Source organism: Salvelinus alpinus, chromosome 5, assembly GCF_045679555.1.
Source record: "Salvelinus alpinus chromosome 5, SLU_Salpinus.1, whole genome shotgun sequence".
In the NCBI taxonomy this organism is placed as follows: domain Eukaryota; kingdom Metazoa; phylum Chordata; class Actinopteri; order Salmoniformes; family Salmonidae; genus Salvelinus; species Salvelinus alpinus.
In genome coordinates, this window is record NC_092090.1 from 48,364,726 (window position 1) to 48,391,221 (window position 26,496).

A 26,496-nucleotide genomic window follows, 5' to 3' on the forward strand; every position below is an offset into this window, starting at 1 on the left:
TTGTCTCGGGGCTCTCAACGAATCGTCTGAGCGTGATTCGTCGGCCCGCCATCATTATCGTATAGCACTCAATCGATTCACTTTATATGTGTGCGTTGTATTGACTTGCTCCTTTATTAATAAGTGATTAAAGATTTAGTTTAAGTATAACTCTGACCTGTGTGATAAGTTTGTCTCTCCTCATTTGATAGTAAAGACATTAACCACCACACTACCAACAATGACAAGAAACTTCCATGTGGGGAATCGTAAGTGACTAATTTCAGATAGTTTCTTCTTGTTCTTGATACCACGTCTTGCTTTGACTGATTTCATGTCAATGCTAACAGGGCTAGCTAGCTAACCAACAACTGTAAAGATGCATTTGAAAGCCATGTTGTCAACAATCTAAGCCAACCCCGTTTGTTTTGCCCCATATTTGCTCACATGTCGGTTTTGTTGCTAAACAACCAACCCCTCTATGGCAGCATCCAAGGGGGCTTGAATTGCCTAGCTCTAACGTAGATTCTGCGGTGACGTAGTGTCCCCATGAGTGACAGAACCCCGAGACAATCAGAGCCCAACCATTGAAGATGTCACTCCCTGACCATAGAGAGCCCTCGGTTCTCTATGGTGTTAAGGTCAGAGCGTGACTGGGGGGTTATCTAGTTTATAGATTTCTAGGTTGGTGGTTTGTGTGGTTCCCAATTACAAGCAGCTGGTAATCGTTGCCTCTAATTGGGGATCATATTTAGGTAGGCTTTTTCCCCATCTGCATTTGTGGGATATTGTTTGCGTTAGTGTGTTAGAGCACTACGTCGTCACGGTCTTTGCAAGTGTTGTTATTTTGTTTCTAGTTTCACTTTGTAATTAAAGATGTGGAACTCAATACACGCTGCGCCTTGGTCCGATCATTTTCAAGAACGTGACAGAAGATTAACAACGCCTACGCACTGTGCTTTCACTGGCTGGCCCTAGGCTGAAGCATCTGCATTTTGGAGCTGCCTTATTCAAATCAAGTTTATTTTATTTTATATAGCCCTTCGTACATCAGCTAATATCTCGAAGTGCTGTACAGAAACCCAGCCTAAAACCCCAAACAGCAAGCAATGCAGGTGTAGAAGCACGGCGGCTAGGAAAAACTCCCTAGAAAGGCCAAAACCTAGGAAGAAACCTAGAGAGGAACCAGGCAAGAGAAAGAGACCAAGTTTGTATTGTATAATTATTTATTTATTTTTACATTATGTGGTATAATGATGTGTGACACAAATTAATGCCAGAATCTTTGCGCGACCTCCGGAGGTTGAGATGTGATCATTTTGCAAGTTTACATAACAGTGTTGTCTCTCAAGAATCGATACCTCTCTATAACCTCTCGAAAATGTCCCTTTGCTATCGTCAATGTGAAAATGGTCAGTCGGAGAGAACTGGAACTGTGCTATCTCTGGGTCTGAATAGGTCATGTTCTCCCTTTGAGAATGTATTGTGGCACAGACTCACCCCCGGAATGTTCTGACTGAAATTGAAACAGAGCTCCAGAGACAGTTGAGAGGATGTCTCCATTTTAAGGTTCTTAGGTTCCTTGTTAAATATAGGCGATGAATAAGTGGCGTAGATCATCTCTAGAGATATAGCGAGGGAGAGAGAGCAGATTTAGATATATGAACAGGTGGACAGCTTTGAGACCGTAACACTTATTCCTGTGTGGCAAGAAAGTGCATACTGTACATGCACGCAAGCACACACATGGGCATGCACACACACACGCACCCTCTCAAACAGCTACATCACAAACTGCCACACACAACACGGTGGCTCAGAATAGACATGCCAGTCAAAAAACAGACACGAAGAGAACATAGATCAAGGATTCTTGATTAAAGGAAAAATCCATCCATAACCACTAATTCATTCATCAATTAATTTACAGTGTTAAATAACACGAATGTGAGAATATTGTTTGTGAACAAATGTTTCATTTTGTCATTTTGCCTGTTGACATCTAGTGGAAGGCGTATGAAGTGCATGCATATCGATAAATATAAGGCAATTGTATAGGCAGGCCCTGAAACAGAGCCTCGTTTTCAGATTTTTCACTTCCTGTATGGAAGTTTGCTGCAAAATGAGTTCTGTTTTACTCACAGATATAATTCAAACAGTTTTAGAAACTTGAGAGTGTTTTCTATCCAATAGTAATAATAATATGCATATTGTATGATCTAGAATAGAGTACGAGGCAGTTTAATTTGGGCACGATTTTTTCCAAAGTGAAAACAGCGCTCCCCTATTGACAAGAAGTTTTAATGTGTTTGAGCCAATCAGTTGTGTTGTGGCAGGGTATGGCGGGGTATACAGATGAAAGCCCTATTTGGTAAAAGTCCATATTATGGCAATAACAGATCAAATAAGCAAAGAGAAATGAAAGTCCATCATTACTTTAAGACATGAAGATCAGTCAATCCAGAAAATGTCAATAACTTTGAAAGTTTCTTCAATTGCAGTCACAAAACCATCAAGCGCTATAATGAAACTGGCGCTCATGAGGACCACCACAGGAAAGGAAGACCCAGAGTTATCTGCTGCAGAGGATAAGTTCATTAGAGTTACCAGCCTCTGCAGCCCAAATAAATGCTTCACAGATTTCAAGTAACAGACAGATCTCAACATCAACTGTTCAGAGGAGACTGCATGAATAAGGCCTTCACGGACTAAGTGTTGCAAAGAAACCATTACTAAAGGACACCAATAATAATAAGAGAATTGCTTGGGCCAAGAAACATGATCAATGGACATTAGACCAGTGGAAATGTGTCCTTTGATCTGATGAGTCCAAATTTGAGATGTTTGGTTCCAACCGCCATGTCTTTGTGAGACGCAGAGCAGATGAGCAGATGATCTCTGCATGTGTGGTTCCCACTGTGAAGCATGGAGGAGGAGGTGTGACGGTGGGGGTGCTTTGCTCTTGACACTGTGATTTATTTAGAATTCAAGGCACACTTAACCAGTATGGCTACCACAGCATTCTGCAGTGATACGCCATCCCATCTGGTTTGCACTTAGTGGGACTTTCATTTGTTTTTCAACAGGACCCAAAACACACCTCCAGACTGTAAGGTCTATTTGACCAAGAAGGAGAGTGATGGAGTGCTGCATTAGATGACCTGGCCTCCACAATCACCCGACCTCAACCCAATTGAGATGGTCTGGGATGAGTTGGAGCGCTGTGTGAAGGAAAAGCAGCCAACAAGTGCTCAGAATATGTGGGAACTCCTTCAAGACTGTTGGAAAAGCATTCCAGGTGAAGCTAGTTGAGAGAATGCTAAGAGTGTGCAAAGCTGTCATCAAGGCAAAGGGTGACTACTTCGAAGAATCTAAAATATATTTTGATCTATTTAACACTTTCTTGGTTACTACATGATTCCATATGTGTTATTTCATAGTTTTGATGTCTTTACTATTGTTCTACAATGTAGAAAATAGTAAAAATAATGAACAACTCTTGAATGAGTAGGTGTGTCCAAACTTTTGACTGGTACTGTATATGATAGAGGTTTTCGTGATCTAAAAGTCGTATTCCTATTAACCTCCAGTATAGAGAGTGGCTTTATCGCAATGCTACGTCATACCGGCCGGATTTCTGCCTGCTTGAAAGGCAATAGCTCAGATACTTATGAAAACATGACACTGGGAATCGATACAGCATCCCTTAGAGATGCACAAAAACAATATAACATTCAAAATGGGCGAACCTTTAAACAAACATGGAGGGAGGGTACAGGGAGGTCGGGAACACAGCCAGCTGACAAAGCATCTCCCTCTGGATTTGCAGATCTACAAACTGGGTCACAGTTAAACAGAGCGGCAATACAAAGTCATGTCATTAGGAACTCCAACCCAGTCTATATTGTACTACACAGATCACAACACTTCAAAACAATAAATAGCAGCTTGGGGTATAGAGGAATCAGTGTTATTTTTCTGCTATGTAACTGTAATGATGTAAGAATGCACTGTACAACAAAAAAAGTTATCTGTTGTGTCACATTATACTGTAATTACCTAAAAAAAGATATGTACTGGGCCATATTGAGAAGAAGATACTGTCTCTCGAGTGGCACAGTGGTTGGTCTAAGGCACTGCATCTCAGTGCTAGAGGCATCACTACAAACACCCTGGTTTCGAATCCAGGCTGTATCACAACTGGCTGTGATTGGGAGTCCCATAGGGCATCACACAATTTGCCCAGCGTCGTCCGGGTTTAGCCGGTGGATGATGTCATTGTAAATAAGAATTTTTACTTATTAAATGACTTGCCTAGTTAAATAAAGGTTACACTATTGGGGCAGCTGCTACAGACACAATCGCTTAAACAACGGTACAGGAGTATTTACTGTATATGTAAAGCACCTATCAGCCTATTCAGGCATGTAGAGCTATTAGTGGCTAATTAGCAAATAAATAGTTATGCATATGTTATATAGCCCAGGGGGAAGAGAGGATAAATAAGGTGTCAGTTACCTATTCAGAACAGAATTATCCCCTACTCTAAGAGACTAGCTAACATTAGTGTCGTGGATTAAATGAACTGAATAACATACGGTAGTTGTCTTCAGCCACATGCATGTCTCTGCAGTTTTATAACCCTGACTCACCTATAGTGTTCAGCATAACATGTACTGTGAGTAAGTGCTGCCCATCCCTTCGGAGCACGATAGTGGGCCTAAGGAGGGACAACACCTCTACAGGTCTCACACACATGCATGCACGTGCACAAACACACCCCGACCCCTGTCTGCCTGACGGAACCTTTCCCCTTCACCATCTCAATATGAAAAGGGCAGGATGAGTGGGCACATGTTGGACAGGGGCCTTTATACCAACCATCCTGCCCAGTCTCTCTCTTTCTACTCTGCTCCCACTCTCATCCCTCCGTCCTCTCTCTTATCTCCCATTTCTCTCTGTTTATCCATGTGGAAGAGAGGGATGTTTACAAGACTATCTCTTCAGACTCTGCCTTGGATCTCTACAGGGAAATGATCTCTCGCTCTCGCTCTCTCTCTGTCTAGAAAGTATTGAGAGCATATATCCTGGCTGATAGTGATTACACACGCCCATAAGAATCTGAATGTTGGATGAACATGGATCAGCATGCCTCCTGCTCGCTTTCATGTACCGAGAGGTAACAAAGAAGTAGCACTTCAATATTTCATGTTAAACTTTTACCAACCCCATTCCCTCTCTCCTTTCCCTCCTGCCTCCTTCCCTCTTTCAGTCTCTATAACTCGGAGAGGGTCTTAAACTCCACGCACAGTGCAGCATACATATAATAATGAAGGTGGAGTGAAAGTGGAGCGGACGAGGAGTGGAACTCATACAGTATGTGGATAAAGGACATAGCCTTGCTGTTGAAGGGAAGATAATAGAGCAGGGATGCTCTGTGAGTCAAAACTCATACAATAGCCAATAAGAGAGGTAAGGCACAATGCAGTGCTGTGGAAAAACCAAGGCCTAAAACTTGTTGAGTTGTGAGAGATGGGAGCAGGGAGGGAGAGAGCTAACTAATGTGTTTCTGCTTGGGCGAACACATTATTTATTTCTCATTGTGTGTGGCCATAGGGCCGTAAATAGACTTATAATTACCCGCATAACCATCAGGTGGGGTTGATGGAGAAAGCATTACCATTAGAGGAACAGGGGAGCGTCTAGAGGAGGGGAGAGAGGGATGGGGGAAGGAGAGGGGGTGGGGCGGGGTCTTTCATAATCAGCCATGGGTGTATTAAGGAGACTTTGGCTTAATACGGAAATGTCTGCCATCTCTGCCAATTTACTGCTGAGCGAAAGAGCGAAGGAACGAAAGGGAAAGAAAGAATGAACCACAGCGAGGTAGTGTACGAGGTAGAGAGCGAGAATGTTAACGAGCGAACCTAATAATCTCCATTAGTCAATAACTAATAAAGGTTTTTTCATCCAGTCCAGAGAGCACGCCACCAGTTCATCAATCAGCGGCCCTGGGGGAGGGTACTAACACGCTTGACCTTACAGGGTTTACTCTGGGGTCCCATGGGACAAAGAGGGTTCACTCTGAACTTATACATCATGCATGGGTCATGTTGGGCAGAGGGGAAAGGTTAGTCATTAAGCAGATGGTCTTATCCAGAGTGACTTACATGAGCAATTAGGGTTAAGTTCTTTGCCCGAGTGCACATTTGCCCGAGTGCACATTGACACATTTTGGTTACTGGCCCACCACTCTTAACCGTTGGGCTACCTACTGCAGAGAGGTACTGATACATATGAGGGGTGAGACCTTTCTTCTTCCATCTTCCCTCTCCCTTTGTCTTTTTATGGGGTCTATCTATCCACCTTTCCACACATCCCCCTCTCTCGATCTTCCCTCTTTCCAGCCTATCTATCTCCCCCTCTCTCTGTATGATTAATGACCATCTGCCACTACGGTAACAGGTCACAGTGTCAAAGAGCACATCTGACCACCATTGGCTGAGCAGCGCGCGTGTGTGTGTGTGTGCACGTACTTGCATGTCTGTGCTAATAACACAAAATTACACTTAAATTGCATAAATAAATGTATTTATAGCACAGTTTAATCTCTCTACAGAGTTTCATCTCTGTTCCACGTTCATACGAGAAGAGAAGGATGCAGTTTTAACTCCTCTTAAAACTGATTTTGCTAAAAAAAAAAACGACGTAATATCTTGTGGCTAAAGACACTGACAAGTTGGTCTTCATGTCTGTAATCGGAATCACAAACGTACATGCATACATACCGTACATACGTCTCAGCTGCCGAGGGCTGGGTCTTTGGGAGGGACGGGTTCAAGAAACCCGCGCATGCATGCACACAGACACGGATGCACACACATCCCCAATAGGCTGCAACAGTTAACACGCGCTGATAAGCTCCTTCATGGTGCAGCTATGCTACGCATCAGTGGCTCTTAATTGAGCGTCACATTAACATATTGCGGTAGGCACCGGAGGATATATGGGAAATGGACTGGGAAAACCCATGGATGTACAGAGTTGCGTAGCTAAAGCAAAAGACTGACGCTGGAATTCAAATCAGGGCAGACTGGGAGCAGGGGATAGAGATACGTTATGTAGAACAAACACGCCTCTCTTGACATGTAGAATTAGGAATCGTGCCAAAATCAGAATCGCCTTTATTCAACAAGTACATTTAAACATACTCAGAATTGTACTTGGTAATATGGTGCTGCTAGTGAAAAACAACATTTAGACACATAATACATACAGAGGAGTTTATACAAAGTTAAAATATATATATATATATAGATATACAAATAGGTAGAGTGAACATAATATACAGTTCTATTCATGACATGTCTATCTGAAACGTTCCACAGCGTCTGCCTCCTGATCGTGTACCAGGTGTTAACAACATCCATCCAGGACACACATCTAGCTGTTGGGCAAACCAAAACACACTTCTGAAGTGCAACGATTGAATTCATGTCTCATTTTGGCACAGGGTTTAGACTACAGCCACTGCCTGCTACAGAGTGTATGGGCATGACCAGCTAAAGCAGTGCTATGGAGTTAGGCTCGTAAGGAGCTCATGCTGAACACACGCAGTGGGAACGTGTCAGAAAACTTTTATCAGCCTTACAAGCATCAGCACACACACAGAGAGAGAGAGAGAGAGAGCGAGAGAGAGAGAGCGAGATTTAAAAAAAATACTTTAATCAGTTATCGAACCCGTTGCCCTCTATGGTTGTGAGGTATGGGGTCCACTCACCAACCAAGAATTCAAAAGATGGGAAAAACACCCAACAGACTCTGCATGCAGAATTCTGCAAAAATATACTTTGTGTACAACGCAAAACACCAAACAATGCATGCAGAGTAGAATTAGGACTATACCCACTAACTATCAAAACCCCAAAAAGACATGTTCAACTCTACAACCACCTAAAAGGAAGCGATGCCCACACATTCCACCACAAAGCCTTCACCTACAGAGAGATGAACCTAGAGAAGAGTCTCCTCAGCCAGCTGGTTCTGGGGCTCTGTTCACAAACAGACCCCACAGAGCCCCAGGACAGAATCACATTTAGACCCAACTAAATCATGAGAAAGCAAAAAGATAAATGTGACACACTGGAAAGAATCAACCCAAAAACGGAGCAAATTTGAGTGCTATCTGGCCCTAAACAGAGAGTACACAGTGGCAGAATACATGACCAACGTGACTGACCCCAAATTAAGAAAATCCTTGACTATGTACAAACGCAGTGAGCATAGCCTTGCTATTCAGAGAGGCCACCATAGAGCCAGGTCTGCCCACAAAATGAGGTGGAAACTGAGCTATACTTCCTAACCTCCTGTATGACTACATTAGAGACTTATATTTCCCACAGATCACACAGACCCACAAAGAATTTGAAACAAATCAAACATTGATAAACTCCCATATCTGTTAGGAGAAATACCACAGAATGCAATCACAGCAGCAAGATTTGTGGCCCATTGCCATGAGAAAAAGGGTAACCTATGGAGCACAAAAATTGTAAATATAACTTATTTATTTATTTATTTTCCCTTCCATACTTCAACTACAGTGCATTCGGAAAGTATTCAAACCTTTTCTACATTTAGTTACAGCGTTATTCTAAAATTGATGGAATCATTTTTTCCCTCATCAATCTACACACAATACCCCATAATGACAAAGCAAAAACAGGTTTTTAGAATTTTCTGCAAATGTATTACAAATAAAAAAATGAAAAATGCATTTACATAAGTATTCAGATCCTTTACTAGTACTTTGTTGAAGCAACTTTGGCAGCGATTACAGCGTCGAGTCTTCTTGGGTATGAAGCTGCAAGCTTCACACACCTGTATTTGGGGAGTTTCTGCCATTCTTTTCTGCAGATCCTCTCAAACTGTCAGGTTGGATGGGGAGCGTTGCTGCACAGCTATTTTCAGGTCTCTCCAGAGATATTCGATCGGGTTCAAGTCTGAGCTCTGGCTGGGTCACTCAAGGACATTCAAATCATATCAAATTTTATTTGTCACATGCCCCGAATACAACGTCAGGATGATCTCGATGGTGCAACTGTAAAGTCTTTTGAGGATCTGAGGACCCATGCCAAATCTTTTCAGTCTCCTGAGGGTGACTTGTCCCGAAGCCACTCATGCGTTGTCTTGGCTGGGTGCTTAGGGTCGTTGTCCTCCAAACTTCTTCCTATTTAAGAAAGGCCACTGTGTTCTTGGGGACCTTAAATACTGCAAAACATGTTTGGTACCCTTCCTCAGATGTGTGCCTCGACACAATCCTGTCTCGGAGCTGTATGGACAATTCCTTTGACCTCATGGCTTGTTTTTTTCTCTGACATGCACTGTCAACTGTGGGACCTTATATAGACAGGTGAGTGCATTTCCAAATCATGTCCAATCAATTGAATTTACCACAGGTGGACTCCAATGAAGTTGTAGAAACATCTCAAGGATGATCAATGGAACCAGGATGCACCTGAGCTCAATTTTGAGTCTCATAGCAAACGTTCTGAATACATATGTAAATACAACTGAATGCCTTCAACTAAAATGTGTCTTCTGCATTTAACCCAACCCCTCTGAATCAGAGAGGTGTGGGGGGCTGCCTTAATCGACATCCACAGAGCCCGGGGAACAGTGGGTTAAGTTAACTGCCTTGCTCAGGGACAGAATGGGAGATTTATACCTTGTCAGCTCGGGGATTTGATCCAGCAACCTTTCGGTTACTGGCCCAACGCTCTAACCACTAGGCTACCTGCCTTCCCTTTAATAAGGTATTTCTCCCGGTTTATTTTTTAATACATTTGCTAAAATTGAGTGTAGATTGCTGATGATTTTTTATTTATTTAATACATTTTAGAATAAGGCTGTAACGTAACAAAATGTGTAAAAAGTCAAGGGGTCTGAATACTTTCCGAAGGCACTGCACTTGCACATTGTTACAACACTGTACATAGCCAATAATTACATTTTACATTTCTATATTCCCAAAAAATAAATAAATGGGTGTAATGTTAACTAATGTTTCCCTTTGAATTTTGAGAGAGAGAGGAGGTAAAGGACCCAGGGAGAGAAGTAATACGGCATTCCTCCCGAGGATACAAGGTCTAAGGCATATAACGTCTCCTGACACACACACACGCGCACACACAAACCGGTTACTGTTTTACAGGAGCTCGTTGCAGAGGTAGCCAATAGAGTGGTTGAGGGTATATGGCAGCAGGGGAGATGAGGAATGAAAGAAGGGGGGTGAGGAGCAAGGGAGAGAAGACGTGGGGAAGGAGACTAGTGAGGGAGGGAAGAAAGGAAGGGTAGAGGAGAAGTGGAGGGAGGAAGAGATTAGCAGAGGGCAGAAAAACAGCAGCCGAGTGTTTAAAAAATAAAAATACTTTTTTTAATTTTTTTATATTATTATTATTATCCACCCCCCCTCTTCGGAGGACACATATCTTTTTGTTTTTTTAAATGGCTTTTCTGCTACGTATACATACATTTTACATACACATTTTGCATACATGGTACTTTTACATAAAGCAATCGCATAACAATAATACATTACCAAACATAAGCTCTTTAATCCCACCCCTCAGCCACTCTCAGCCCATCCCACCTATCACCATAGACCTCGTTTGGTTTCCATGTGGCATATATTTTTTAAATTGTGCTGTGATGTTTTACATACATTTTGAACCGTTCTAATCATATAGTATCTACAGATTGTGAGCTAAAGATTAAACACTTTCCTACCAGTATTATTATATTATTTATGGACTGACTATGGCATTCCAAATCACCCAACACTGCTATTTGTAAGGTTAATTTTAAGTCAATGTTGTGATTTTTTTTTTAACAATTCCTGAACCTGTGACCAGCGGAGTGTTTAAAGTGTAGAGGAAGTAACAGCTGTTAGAGAGAGACCCCAGGGGTAGACAGTGATTGTGTGTGTGTGTGTGTAGGGGAGGATGGGGAAGCAATTAAGGTTGTGTGTGTGTGTGTGTGTGTGTGTGGAGGGGGGGGTACAGGAGCTGGATGGGGGTGTGGGAATGGGGCCTTAATGGGTGGGTGATGCAAGCAGGGGGCCTGAGGGGAGGGTGCGGATGTGATAGCTGGTGAGGGGGCAGGACGGGGGGGGGGGGGGGGGGGGGGGGGTACAGACTGGGGTGTAAGGGGGCTCAGCAGAGAAGAATGTGGTTAATTTATCTCTAACCTTTCCTTGGCTATAGCCCACAGACCAGTCACATGGACCTGACTACACACACACACACACACACACACAAACTATCAAAAAGCACACTGACCTACACAAACACAAACGCACCAAAACATGGAATCTGCCCACAAACCACACAGACAAACATCCGTGCGGAAAATACTAGTCAACATATTCCGTTCAGTTTCGGGTTTACTGCAGAAAGCTGCACACAAGCTCTGCTCCCTCCGAACAGGACTCTAGTGGATGCAACTCGCCATGGATTCCCCTACACACGATATGAACAGATTTGCAAGCTGACACACGTAAGCACCCACCTCAGTCCATGTGGATAACCGGTGAAAGCAGTGTTACGTCTCTCTCACCTGCTCAGTGAAGTTGCAATGTGTAGTCCTCTCTGTATCCACAATTCAGAGAAGGCTAAACCTTTATACACATATCCCAAATCCTTGGGAACAGTAGGTGCGTGTTCCGTTAGATCCGAAGCGTGTATGAGAGACTCAAGTGTGGCTCGCAGGGCGAGAGGCGAACAACACACTCACGAACGAAACGCCCTCCACCGTACCAGCTTGTACCAGAGTGCGTACAGACTGCCTAATCCTGCCGAGTAAAACACACTCTCACACACTCCAAATAAAGAAAGTCAGCCAGTCGGTGGAGAGCAAACACAGAAGGTGAGAGAGGGAGCTCCAGAGTTCCCAAAGGAGGGAGGCTGAGCTGATCTAGTGTTACACCATCAACAAGCACCCTGCCGGGGTAGAGAGAGCCAGAGGAGTCCTGGGTGTCTGGAGGAGACAAATTAACCAGAATAGAACCGCTCTCTCTTTCTATCGTCTGTTCTCTCTCTTTTGTGTGTGCACTCACACACTCCGCTCTTGACTGAGCACCCTGCAAGAGAAAGATTGAACTCACGGCCCCTCCCCACAAGCACTGGCCCAGCCCCGGAACACACCCCCTCGGGTATCAGCCAATAGGAGAGAGGCGTATGTATCTCTCTGACCAGCCACACACACTGAAATACACACAGTCCCAGCCCCTCCCTCTCCCTCAGACAGTGTGGCGACAGGGACATTGGCACAGGTTAACACTTAGGAGTAATCACACTAAACACTCACTAACTCAAACAGATGCACACACATGCTTCAACACTCACACTTGCACACACACAGACGCACACACACACAGACCAGCTGGCAGGTGTCGTCATTGACATTTTCAACCTCTCCTTGTCCCAGTCTGTAATCCTCACGTTTCAAGGTAACTACCACTTCTCCTGTTCCCAAAAACTCTAAAGCAAACTCACATCTGTAATAATGAAGTGCTTTGAAAGGCTGGTTATGGCACACGTCAACTCCATCATCCCAGATACCCTGGACCCACTCCCATTTGCATACCTCCACAACAGATCCACAGACGACACAATGTCAATTGCACTCCACACTGCCCTCTTCCACCTGAAAAGGGGAATACCTATATGAGGATGCTGTTCATCGACTACAACTCAGCGTTCAACACCATAGTTCTCTTCAAGCTCGGGGCCCGAGGATGTGGGACCTTAGCCCTTTCCCGTACTCCCTGTTCACCCACACAGACACACACACCCCTCACTCATTACCTCACACGCGCTAACACATTCTCACATACACACACTAACTCACACACACTAACTCACACACACCACTCACTCACTACCTCACACGCGCAAACACATTCTCACATACACACACTAACTCACACACACCCTCACTCACTCAGTCATTGCCGACCCCACACACTAGCAGACCCCCCCCCCCCCACACACACACACCTAAGCTGCTGCTAAACATATTATTGATTAGATGTATTACGGCCACTATGCTGCTGTTTATTGATTGCCATTAACATTAGTATCAATCCTGGTACTGGTCACTATCACCCCTGTTTACATGTATATTTTACTATTAGTATCTGACCATAAGTATTTATATATTCCTGATACCAGTCACTTTTCAGGCCTCTTTAAATGTACTGTATAATCGCCTATAACACCTACACTGACACTCTTGCGCGCGCGCACACACACACACACACACACACACACACACACACACACACACACACACACACACACACACACACACACACACACACACACACACACACACACACACACACACACACACACACACACACACACACACACACACACTTAATAATAATAACCAGTCACTTTCTCCTAATACAGTACATGCCTACATGTACAAATATACCGCAAATACTCCAGTATCTTTGCACATTGTACATTTGGTACTGGTACTGACAGCTTACATTCTTCTACATATTCCTTGTGTTTTTTATTGAAATTGTTTTTAGTTATAAACTATTTTTATATTAAATACTGCACTGTTGGGTAGGGCTTGCAAGTTAAGCATTTCAGTATACTTGTGCATGTGACAAATACTTCAAACTTGAAACATTGATATAACTTACTAATGCTACACGACGGAAAACCACATAAAAATAGCAGACAACAGTTCTCTCTCTCCCTCTGTGTTTGCGTCGTGCATCTGCATGTGCGTCTGCATCCGAGTATGTCTCAGACAAACACTGCAGCAACAGAAAGCAGACAGAATGTGATGTAACAAGTCCTTCCGTATAAAAAACACTGCTTGGCCTTTAGGCTGCATTTGTAGAGAGAGCAAAACACAGTCACACTATCACAAATAATTCAGAGAGAAAGTCCACTCAAGAACAGCACAGATACAAAGACACGTTGTGCTCTGACACTTAAACTTCTGCTCCTCGAAACTCCAAAATCTGTCCCCTCACCTTTTCAGAAACACACACAAACACTGCAACTCAATATTAGGAAGGTGGTCCTGATGTTAGGTATACTCAGTGTATATATTCCATGACCAGATAAACAAAATGAGGGTTCCTTTTGTTTATCTATCTAGTTTTGTTTATCTATCCTATTCCTTACTGAAAACATGGTAAGAGATATGATTACGCTGTGAGTCTGTTCCAGAGGGCTACTGATCGCCCACGCGGGTCAAGAGGGAGGCACCGGAGAGTGATGGGATGCCTCTGGGACAGCTGGAGGACTGGAGAAATGCCCATCCCTGTATCACTTTCTCTTTTCCTCTCTCTATTTCTTTCTCTGTGTCTTCCTCTCTCTGAGACGAGATTCCCAGAAGCCCATGAGCAGTGTTCCATGGTCCGACTCCCTGCTGCTCTGCTGCCCTTATCATGGTGCCCTCCGCTACACTCGACTGGTGTGTGCGTGTGTGTGTGCGTGTGCGCGTGCATGTGCGTGTGTGTGTGTGAGAGAAGTGTGTGTTCCGTTCGAGCCGCAGTTCCAGACAGATGGTCAATATTTGATGAGTCTCCAGGTGACACAGTGGCTCTTCTAATGGCCATCTTTAACACTGGTGTGTGTGTGTGTGTGTGTGTGTGTGTGTGTGTGTGTGTGTGTGTGTGTGTGTGTGTGTGTGTGTGTGTGTGTGTGTGTGTGTGTGTGTGTGTGTGTGTGTGTGTGTGTGTGTGTGTGTTCGACACTTCAAGACAGGCTCTCCAGATCAAAGAGCTCTTTCTCACACATGCCAGACACACACGTCACACGCCAGACACACACATCTATAATGTATCACATACTGGCACCCAGGAGTGTGAAGGAATCGCAATGCTGTTAATAGAGAGAAAAATGAGACAAAGAGAAGCGGAGGAGGAGAGCAGTCAGAGGCAGTATGTTTCAACTAAGCCAACCCCACCATGACATGGGGGAGGGGGGCCTAATCATCCCATCGCAACACAATCAGCAAAAGTGGCACGGGGTGAAATGGAGGGATTGGAAAAGGGGTGAGGGGGGGGTTGGGGTCACCTGACTTTGGGGTCACCTGACTTTGGGGTAAAATCTAGTACTATAGCTTTTGTCCGTGTCCAAATACCCATAGTATGCGAGAAAAAAAATGAAGTTTAATAGCATGCGACATTTCGAAAGTCGAGTATATTTTAAATGCCCGGATGTCGTACTCATTTCCGGCTATGACAACAGCTGATCAATTAGATATGGGGATGCACTACCGAAATAAGCGAATAACGGAAAACAACTCAATTGCACATGAAGCATTCTCAGCATGCGAAAATAGAACGTTTTAAAGTATGTGGGCTTAAATGCCAGGATGTTATACTCATATCGGCTCTTCATCCAGTAGAATTTTGATGCATTGGAAGATGTGGACTGCGAGTGATTGGCCCTAGTTCTCTTCAAGTAGCCAAACAACAAAACTAAGTTACTGAATTGTAAACTTGCTGAATAGCGAAGCTTCTGTGGTGGTGTTCAAATATAGGCTACGTAGTTTTTGTTTTCCTTAAAAGTATCACAAGTATTGCATCTTTGAAAACAGAAGTCTTTCAAAAAAAATGTTTGTACCTAAAGTGGATTTCAGTTTTTTGTTACCTTGGCCTTCATCAGACCCTTTAAACTAAATACAGAAACCATCATTTGATTTCTGAATGTGTCGGGCACCGGGGACTCAGGATGTGGCTGCGTTATTGACGTCATGTTAATCAGGCTGTTTGATTTGAACACATGGATTGTTTTAGTTTTGTAGGCTAGGCTACCTATTTAATTATTTAATTCATGGATCAAGCCTTAACAGTCATTCGGATCTCTTTCCCAATGATCAGTGCTTTAGTTTATTATGTTGCTGTCCAGCGGATCTGAATTTGCGATGCGCCTGACTGTCCACGTTTTTCTGTGCAATAGCCTTTTGATTTGAACATTTGAAAAGTTTTGGTGAATTTCAATGATATATGTTACAGCACTTTGGTTCCACTAATAAATCTGTTGAAATGGAACCAAATGATCTGTTTCTGTCTTCAGTCCCTTTTTAAAAGGATATATGGGCGACGTGGGCTACGGTATAGGTCAAATGTGATAGTCTGCCTACAACCAGCCTGAGTAGGCTTATACATCCATTCCTATACAATTCAGAGTGTAGAAAAAGTATTGGAATTGGAAATGAGCTATCATCAGACTGGTTCATGAAATGCATGTCTGTTGAATTTGGAAAGATCCACCCACACATGGCCCCGCCCCACCTACTCAGCGAGTCAGGCGCCGTTACTGCGTTGCGGCCGTAGCATACTGCATACTTTTTACTGAACAGCACGTGCTAAATAGTATGCGACGATGAGTGCATACAGTATATGCAGTTCAAGCACAGTTGAAGTCGGAAGTTTACATACTCTTAGGTCATTAAAACTCGTTTTTCAACAACTCCACAAATTACTTGTTAACAAACTATAGTTTTGGCGGTTAGGACATCTATTTTGTGCATGACACAAGTGATTTTTCCAACAATTGTTTACAGACAGATTATTTCACTTAAAATTTACTATCACAATTCCAGTGGGGTCAGAACTTTACATACACTAAGTTGACTGTGCCTTTAAACAGCTTGGAAAATTCCAGAAAATTATGTCATGGCTTTAGAAGTTTCTGATAGGCTAATTGACATAATTTGAGTCAATTGGAGGTGTACCTGTGGATGTATTTCAAGGCCTAACTTCAAACTCAGTGCCTCTTTGCTTGACATCATGGGAAAATCTAACGAAATCAGAAATCATCAAGACCTCAGAAAATAATTGTAGACCTCCACAAGTCTGGTTCATCCTTGGGAGCAATTTCCAAACGCCTGAAGGTACCACGTTCATCTGTACAAACAATAGTATGCAAGTATAAACACCATGGGACCATGCAGCCGTCATACCGCTCAGGAAGGAGACGCGTTCTGTCTCCTAGAGATGAACGTACTTTGGTGCGAAAAGTGCAAATCAATCCCAGAACAACACCAAAGGACCTAGTGAAGATGCTGGAGGAAACAGGTACAAAAGTATCTATATCCACAGTAAAACGAGTCCTATATCGACAGAACTTGAAAGGCCGCTCAGCAAGGAAGAAGCCACTGCTCCAAAACCGCCATGAAAAGCCAGACTACGGTTTGCAACTGCACATGGGGACAAAGATTGTACTTTTTGGAGAAATGTCCTCTGGTCTGATGAAACAAAAATAGAACTGTTTGGCCATAATGACCATCATTATGTTTGGAGGAAAAAGGGGGATGCTTGCAAGCCGAAGAACACCATCCTAACCGTGAAGCACGGGGGTGGCAGCATTTTGTTGTGGAGGTGCTTTGCTGCAGGAGGGACTGGTGCAATTCACAAAACAGATGGCATCATGAGGAGGAAAAATTCTGTGGATATATAGAAGCAACATCTCAAGACATCAGTCAGGAAGTTAAAGCTTGGTCGCAAATGGGTCTTCCAGATGGACAATGACCCCAAGCATACTTCCAAAGTTGCTGCAAAACAATTTAAAGGCAATGCTACCAAATACTAACTGAGTGTATGTAAACTTCTGACCCACTGGGAATGTAATGAAAGAAATAAAAGCTGGAATAAATCATTCTCTCTCTTATTCTGACATTTCACTTTCTTAAAATAAAGTGGTGATCCTAACTAATGGTTACTTGGATTAAATGTCACGATTTGTTTAGTACTCTTGTATGGTTATTCGGACACTATCTGTTTGACATTAATAACTTTCTTCTGACTTTTACCCCCCCCTCTCATTCTCTTATTGTGTCTCTCTCCTCTCTCTCACACTCCCTCCATTCTACCTCTCCATTTCCTCTCTCACTCCATGTGTAGACAAAGAGATATAGGCAGCTGCCTCGATAAGAATGACTCCACAAGGAGCCCCTTATGCACACCTGCTCCGTGAGTGTTTTTGTGTGCGTGAGTGAGTGAGTGCATGTGTATGTGTGCGTTGGTCCTCAGAAAAGCACGGGCAGATGGAGGCAGATGGAGATTCATACTCCTGCTGTAAATGAGGCATCTCATTACAGCTCCACCCGTTTAATCTACCTCCAATAAAACTCCACACAGACACTAGAAGACCACACTGGACATACAGGGACAAACTGTAGGGAGAGAGGGACAGAGACTGGGAGGAACTGAGAGAGAGAGGGAGAGGGAAGGAGATAGATGAAGGAGTGGGTAGAGGGAAGGAACGGGCAGAAAGGGAAAGTGACAGGGGATGGAATGGGCAGAGGGACTGAGAGGGGAAGTGGGATGCATTTTTATATCCCCAAGTAAGTCCCATCTCACGCACAGGATAAATTGGATAATGGTAGTGGAAAATGGAGAAAAGATATGGAGGTGATCGGTTGGAGATGGGGAGCGGAGTTTAAAGGGGGATGTTGAGTGTAGAGAAATGGGTGGGAGCAGATAAGAATACGTGCACTGATAGAGAGAGAGAGAGCGAGAGCTGCTCCCCATCTTAAGGAAGTGAATAGTTATTGGAGTTGTAGCAGGTCCATCTTCTGTCATTGTTGCAGACTTTTTATTACAGAACAAGAGTATGCCACTCACACTCTAATAACTATTCACCTTAGCTGCCCTGTCATCCCAGTAAATGCCACAATAAAGCAATCCATCAGCTACTCTATACAGACATGTACAGACATGTACACACACACACAAAACAACGCAGAGTTTATTGTGAAAAGATTGGAGCAGAGCAATGATCAAGAGACAGCTAGCCAATACATGAGCAGGAGTAAAAATGCTTCCACAAATTCAATAAAAATGACATATTGGCTAACTGTCATCATTGGGTGGAGAAATGTTCTTGACAAAACTCTCTCCTTTGTACTATTACCCTTCAAGCAAAACTGCAGAGCAAGTTGATTACAATGCACTGACTGCACACAAATATGTTTTACATTTTAGACGTTTAGCAGATGCTCTTATCCAGAGCGACTTACAATTAGTGCGTTCATCCACTTCTCCTAACATACTACGAAGTCGCTTCTGCTAGTCAAAACCGCCAGATCTGCCCTGAGAACGATCTCCATTTCCACTAATGTGATACAGCAAAGATGCAGCTCCAGCAGCCTTTGTGCACTTCCCAAACAGCCTACATTTTGTATTGAATTACTTGTAAATGTAATACTTTTTATTAGTTACAATAGGCATCCGGTGCTGTTGGATGGTTGAATGGACAGTCGCTGAGGCTGTATTTGTCTTTATTTCAGATGCAGCAGGTTTAGCTACAGTATTTCGCTAGCTAGCTTTGCTAACGTTAGCACCAAAGAGACTAGGATTCCGCAATAATTTGCCTGTAAATTTCATAATAAATGTTGTGTTCTTCTAACAGGCGTACATTTTGTTTGGACTGTTGTGAAATGCACTCATAATTTATGACATAATAAGCACTATATTTAAACTAAGCTTAGTCTGGACATGATAGCCAGCTAAGTAAGCTAACTGCAGGCTAACTATGCAGAGCATTGCATCATGGGAGATGAAATGCACCCTTGGAATCGTAGTATGCAATAGACGAAGGCAATACAGAAGCTTCAAAATGACAGGAACTGTGCAGTATGACTAATAAAAATGATAAAATATCAAAAAGTGTATCAAATCTTACAGTAGTGCATATTTTCTAGCAGCATAATAACTGGTTATAAAGTAATCAAATTGTCCTTTAAGATGCACTACATGATCAAAAGTATGTGGACACCTGCTCATCAAACATCTCATTCCAAAATCATGGGCATTAAAATGGAGTTGTTCCCCCTTTTGCTGATATAGCAGCCTACACTCTTCTGGGAATTCTTTCGACTAGATGTTGGAACATTGCTGGGGGACTTGCTTCCATTCAGCAACAACAGCATAAGTGAGGTCGGGCACTGATGTTGGGCGATTAGGCCTGGCTCTCAGTCGGTGTTCCAATTCATCCCGAAGGTGTTCGATGGGGTTGAGGTCAGGACATTGTGCAGGCCGGTCAAGTTCTTCCACACCGATCGCGACAAACCATTTCTTTATGGACCTCGCTTTTTGCACGGGGGAATTGTCATGTTGAAAGAGGAAAGAGCCTTCCCCAAACTGTTGCCACAAAGTTCGAAGCACAGCATCGTCTACAATGACATTGTATGCCGTAGCGTGAACATTTCCCTTCACTGGAACTAAGGGGCCTAGCCTGAACCATAACAGCCCCAGACCATTATTCCTCCACCAAAATGTACAGTTGTCACTATTCATTGGGGCAGGGTAGCATTCTCCTGGCATCCACCAAACCCAGATTCGTCCATTGGACTGCCAGATGGTGAAGCATGATTCATCACTCCAGAGAACGCGTTTCCACTACTCCAGAGTCCAAAAGCGGCGAGCTTTACACCACTCCAGCTGATGCTTGGCATTGCGCATGGTGATCTTAGGCTTTTGCGAGGCTGCTCGGCCATGAAAACCCATTTCATGAAGCTCCCGACGAACAGTTATTGCGCGGACAGAGGCAGTTTGGAACTTGGTAGTGAGTGTTGCAACCGAGGACAGACAATTTCTACGCGCTATGTGTTTCAGCACTCGGTGGTCCCGTTCTGTAAGCTTGTGTGGCCTACCACTTTAAAGCTGAGTTGTTGCTCCTAGATTTCCACTTTCCAATAACAGCACTTACAGTTGACCGGGTCAGCTCTAGTTGACCGGTGTACACATACTTTTGTATATATAGGGAAGCTAGGTCAGATGAGAGCCCAATAGAGAATGAAACATCCTCATAAAAAACATCTGTTGTCTTGCCTCCACAGTGTCTGCTGAACTCCTCAACACTCTCCCATCACACACACGCTCTCTCTCTCTATGTGTACCTTCCTTTATTGTCAGCCAACAGTACTGCCACTCACTGGCTATGAGATTTGTTTATAGGCATTCGTAGAGTCTTTAGTGGGTGTTGTTTTTGATGGCAGTGTCTATTAAGGGAGCGGTATGTGTGTGTGTGAGGTTTACAGCTTATCACAGAGAGAATTACAGAATAAACAGCATAGGACAAATTACCATCAGTTCAATCACTCACACAGAGCGTGCACACACACACACACACACACACACACACACACACACACACACACACACACACACACACACACACACACACACACACACACACACACACACACACACACACACACACACACACACACACACACACACACACACACTCACCCCCAAGGGTGAAACATGACGAATATAATGTGTTCCATGATGGGTATCAGGGAGGAAGGATCTCCTAAGAGTCCTGAAAGGCAATCTGACATGCTGACATGTATTTTCACCAACAGCACACATGCATAAACATTATTTTGTAAGGGAAAGCTGGTTTGATGTTGCTCATTTTGGAAGTGGGCTGCTCATTTGACGGCAACATGGAACAGGCCTTTGTCAAGAAGCTGCTTAAATACCAGCCCCTCGTGGTATCCTTGGACTGCCTTGGGTGTAGGTCCAAGCTGGTGGCGCTGATATTTGGCAGTCTCGGCCACGTACACAGGCTTGCATTGCGTGGCCTCCAGATTGCGGGCCTGATAAAACTAGGGCAAAGCAATTGGCTAGGTACTGTTCTGTTTCAGCTGTTGTGGGCAGCCTAGCTGTTTGGACAAGGAGGTGCATTCTCTACGCTCCATCTCCCTCTATTCAATACACACCAGGGGTGAAACATGGCTAATATAATGTATTCCGTGATGGGTATCAGAGAGGAAGGATCTCCCAAGAGGGCTCAAAGACAATCTGACATGCTGCTATCAGTTTTATTGACCTGTCTTTCACTCTCTCTGCTTCTGTTCTGTTTCCTCCTCAATCTCATCTGTCTCTCCTCATCCCTTCTGTAAAATATCCTTCTTTCATTCATTCATTCATTCTCTGTCTCTGTGTCTTTCTCTTTCTCTCCTCTCTCTCTCCATCCCCTCTCTAATCCCTCTGGAGGGGGTTCTGGTTACCTTCCCTTTCTGTTTCCACGGTAACTTCCCGACCAGAAAACTTCCTCTCAGGTTAGAGAGAGCTGCACAGCTTTCGTTTTTCTTTCCTTCCTTTATTTTTCTGTGGAATTGGAGAGAGGGATTAGTTTCTATATAGCCTAATCGTTCTGAGAGAGACAGAGAGGCTAAACTAACTCAGCACAGCTATTATTGTCTCATACTACTGTTGTGTTTCTCCTGCTCTGTCTCATCCAGGGGGGAAGTGTTACCCCTACAATTATTTTTGTGAGGCAGACCACATTGTCAATGGCTTCAGTTGGTTTTCTCTACAGATTGTTGGTTTTGGTAGCACTGTATACTGATTCAAGGAATCAGTATACAGGATATCTAGGAATACAATTAGAAAACCCTGAGAGAATAGCAACAGCCAATCTAGTGAACAAATGCTACATGGGAAGTTGATGTTGAGCTTCCTAATGAAAACACAACTTGCAAATTCTTAAACGCGTAACTGATCCTAGCAGAAAGCCACTGAGAGCCACTGTCATCAGGCAGGTAAAACGCCTCATTAGCCCCTAGCAAGAGGAATAAGGAGAAAAAGATAACAGTCAATATTTCTACACAGAAAGCAGGGTGAAATGAAGTGGACACAAAGCTTACTGTGGTCTAGACTGGGAGATGGAGAGTGTCTACTGTAGCAGAAATGACTAAAGATGGCAGGGCTATTTGTGATATGGGTCATAGGAAATCCTTTTTCCCAAGTACCACTGGTACACAGTACACTGACAGTCTTAATAGGACAGTTGGACCCGGGTGCAGAGAAGAGACCAAACGAGGAATCAGTGGTTAAGGACAAACGGAAATGGTAGCCGCAGGATCGCAGTACAATTAAAAAAACAACAGAACACTATGTCTCAAACTCACTCAGGAAACGACCGCACACGGTGAACAATTCAAGCGTCTGCAAAGAGATACAAAAAACACACCTCTTTTAAAGGGGAAATCATAATGAGTAATAGAACACACTTGAGTGTCATAATTGTCTCTAGGATGGTCCCCCCCTCTGGTGACAGGTGGAACCATGACAAGTTGATGTTAATGTGTTTATTTGCCTGTCTGATGTTTGCTTATGTAATTAATGGGTTGCTGAGTTTCTGCAATTCCTCCTTCAGAACCCACGCACGTGCACAATACAACACACTGTCGAGGAAATTCTTACACAGGGACACTCAAAGTCAGTCTTAAATTAATAATTGTTTATTATCAGTTAACTGGAGAGGTTCCAACAAACTTGATGCACCGTAGTGAACGTCTGTCAGGAGCTCTAATGGGGCAGTCCCGTTAGTTCCCTTATATACTGGTTACAGACACGTTACATAGGCATAGTTCATAGGGTTGGTTCCGGCATGTGTCTGGCACCGTCTCCTATCTTAACTTAAAGAACATATTCCGGGCGTTCGGACAGATGGTCCTAACGATAAGGTCATGACGGTCCCCCCTCATATCTTTATGAGGCACAGGCAGGAACCAAGGATTGTTTATGACACTAAAGACACAATTAATATTGTCAAGATCGTTTCTTGATTAACAAAAGAAAATTCCTTCACAACACACACAAGCACACACATCTATGCTCACACACACACACACACACTCACAATCACACACACTCCAAACCCACGTCACATGAATAGCGAGATAACACAGCTGAATAGCGCTTTATCTGGATTAAATCATCTCTGCTGTGATGATACTCAAGCCCAGAGAATGCAAATTATGACCTTCTGTTGTCCCTTTTACCGTATATGATTAGTATGTGTGAATGAAATGAGCTAACGAACCAAACCATCACCAATCCTACACATGTAAAATCCTCAATTGACCACCCTGTTGCAGGAGAACATTCCTTTAAAACGTGTTGTTTAAAAAGGCTTCTGAAGTTTGAATTTTCCACTTAAAAACTCCCTTACAAAAAATGTATCAACCCCTACAAAAATGTCCATTAATTACAAACCTATATAATAATTCACATTTCCTGTTGCTGCAGGATTATATTCATGCTGTAGCAAACTGGCTCAAATTAAGACCCTACATCTGTACAGTATGTAGATGTAAAAGTGATAATGGGCACACTAGAGGATAGACACCAGAAGGCATGTTTTCACACACACACACACACACACACACACACACACACACACACACACACACACACACACACACACACACACACACACACACACACACACACACACACACACACACACACACACACACACACAAGAAAGCAAGCACAACTGCAGGCAGGCACACGGGCTCACTCACACATGCATGTACACATACTGTATACAAATACACATACTAAAGCATAATAATATGCACACAGCCACGCACGCACACACACTAACATGGACACAATTACCATCAAATGCTAGGAAAAGCTTTGACAGGTTGGCAGATGCTAAGTGGGTCATTAAATCTATTGGTGCGTAGATTACAAACATACAGTATAGCTAATCAGAATGTGAATAACGTGTTGGTGCACTTATTATAAGCGTAGCGGTAACAAGGATGTGAATATCTAGCTGAGTGATAGAGACTCTAAAAGGTGTCAAGGCCTCAGAGGAAAGAAACACATTTGTCAAACCTTCCTTCAACTCTTACCACCACCATTGGGAGCACTAACCTCATGTTCTAATAGTGAACCGCACCTTATTTAGATCATAACAGAAAGGTACAGTAGCTTCAACTCGCATCTGATGAAATGGCTGAATTAGTGATGAGCCAAACAAGGTGGACTACCGATGCCTCTTAGCATCTGAACTGTACTCATAATAGTTTGAATTGAATGTAGCCGGAGTGCTTGTCCAAGCATGGAGCTAGATGCATCATAGCAACAGACCGAGCTTCTGTTTGCATAATAACAGAAATGTACTGTAGCATTAACCTCGTTTCCAGGTTATTGCGCACAGCACTTATAAGCCTGGGACATCAACCATTCTAAATTGGCCGTAGTGGGAGGGACCATAGAATTTTATTGGAGTAACCGACTAAGCAAATCATTTGTCGTCATTTCATTTTAGCCAATCCGTAACTTGGGCAACTTCTTCCCATTCATCTCTGCGTGTTACCTAGCAATAACAAAAATACTTACGATTTGTCAGATTGAATGTGTCCTTCACTATGCAAATAAGCGTTTAAAACACGTCTTACATCCATGGTCTCCCATTTTCCACCTGTAGAAAATGATGTGGTAGCTTACTCAGAAAACGGGAGATTGTGCATAAAAATGTGTTTTTTAATGTTTATTTGATAGCGAAACACAAATTCAAGCACAAGTATTGTTCCTAGAGATATTGGACATGCCTCTGTTGACTTGAAATGTTATTTTGGTGATACCGAATAGTTTAGATTTGGTTGATCAAGGACACCAGGCTACGGAAGTTTCAACAATGAGCCATCTGTCTGTAAACAATGGCTCTTTGTGGGACGAAAATATATAAAAATGATATAAAATGAAAGAGAAGCTAAGCAGCTAGTGCAACAGTGAATGACATGTTCCTCAATGACCTAGCTAGCTAGCTATAGTAGTAACATCATTATCACAATTAACAAGTTTTAAAGTCATTTCAGTATCGAGACCGCTCAGCTGCTGCTGCTGAACGTAAGAAGTGCCCTAGACACGTGGGGGTAGGTGTTGTAGGAGGTGATTGGTTGGTAGATTAAGCCATTGAGTAAAGCGCCTTGTATCCTTGCCTTAGCGGGGTCGTCAACAACCTTGACGTTCCGGTTTTCAGGGGAAATGGAAGAGAGCGCCTCGGTCGTGACTTCCGCTTTCGGACGTCAACAAGGCGACACTCCGTCTTAACTCCTCTCCCACATTTAGTGGATTGGTTGGACAGTGCAGAAGAGAACCGCCCCCAAGGTTCTGGTCACGACCAGAATGTGGGGGATCTAGTTTCAGGCGTTTTTTTTTATGCCTGCTACGTTAGGTTGTATCCTAACGAATGCAAAGTTTGACGCTGTGCTCCAATAGACCTTCTGCACATTTGGGCGAAGTGTCTGGGAATGAGATTACTGTAGCGTTCACTGATGTGTACACACAAACACACGCACGCACGCACACACACAGAACTAAGCTTTTTTTTAGCAAGGAGAACAAAAGATACGGAGCTCAATAATGAGATTGATCATACAGTAAGTGTGGAATGAAATGGCATGCATTAAAATAAACCATCGATCAGCTTAACCGAACGTGTTTAGGGTAATGATTTTCAGAATGATTGATTTCAGACTAGTTCAATGGAACGGTCAATAAAGTCAAAATAGATTGTAACTAAAATAGTAATTTCATACTTGACTGAACACACAGGAGCAAACACACATGGAACGCACACACGTGAGCCCACACACGGCACACACATACACCTGAGGGAATCAAAAACGCAGGCAGCCGGTCACTCCAAAAAACGAAAC

General features: G+C 43.3%; 1 protein-coding gene across 3 annotated transcripts in view; it reads right to left on the reverse strand.

The window, feature by feature from the left end:
- LOC139575066 (xylosyl- and glucuronyltransferase LARGE2s) overlaps positions 1-26,496 on the reverse strand; it is a 232,745-nt gene that overhangs the window by 64,376 nt on the left and 141,873 nt on the right. Inside the window, exon 1 of one of the 3 annotated variants that reach the window (XM_071400042.1) lies at positions 11,593-12,106. The exons of the other annotated variants lie outside the window; for them this stretch is intronic. The gene's annotated coding sequence lies outside the window, so the exon portion shown is untranslated. Of the gene's footprint in view, positions 1-11,592; positions 12,107-26,496 lie in introns of those variants that run through there. 3 annotated transcript variants of the gene reach the window in all.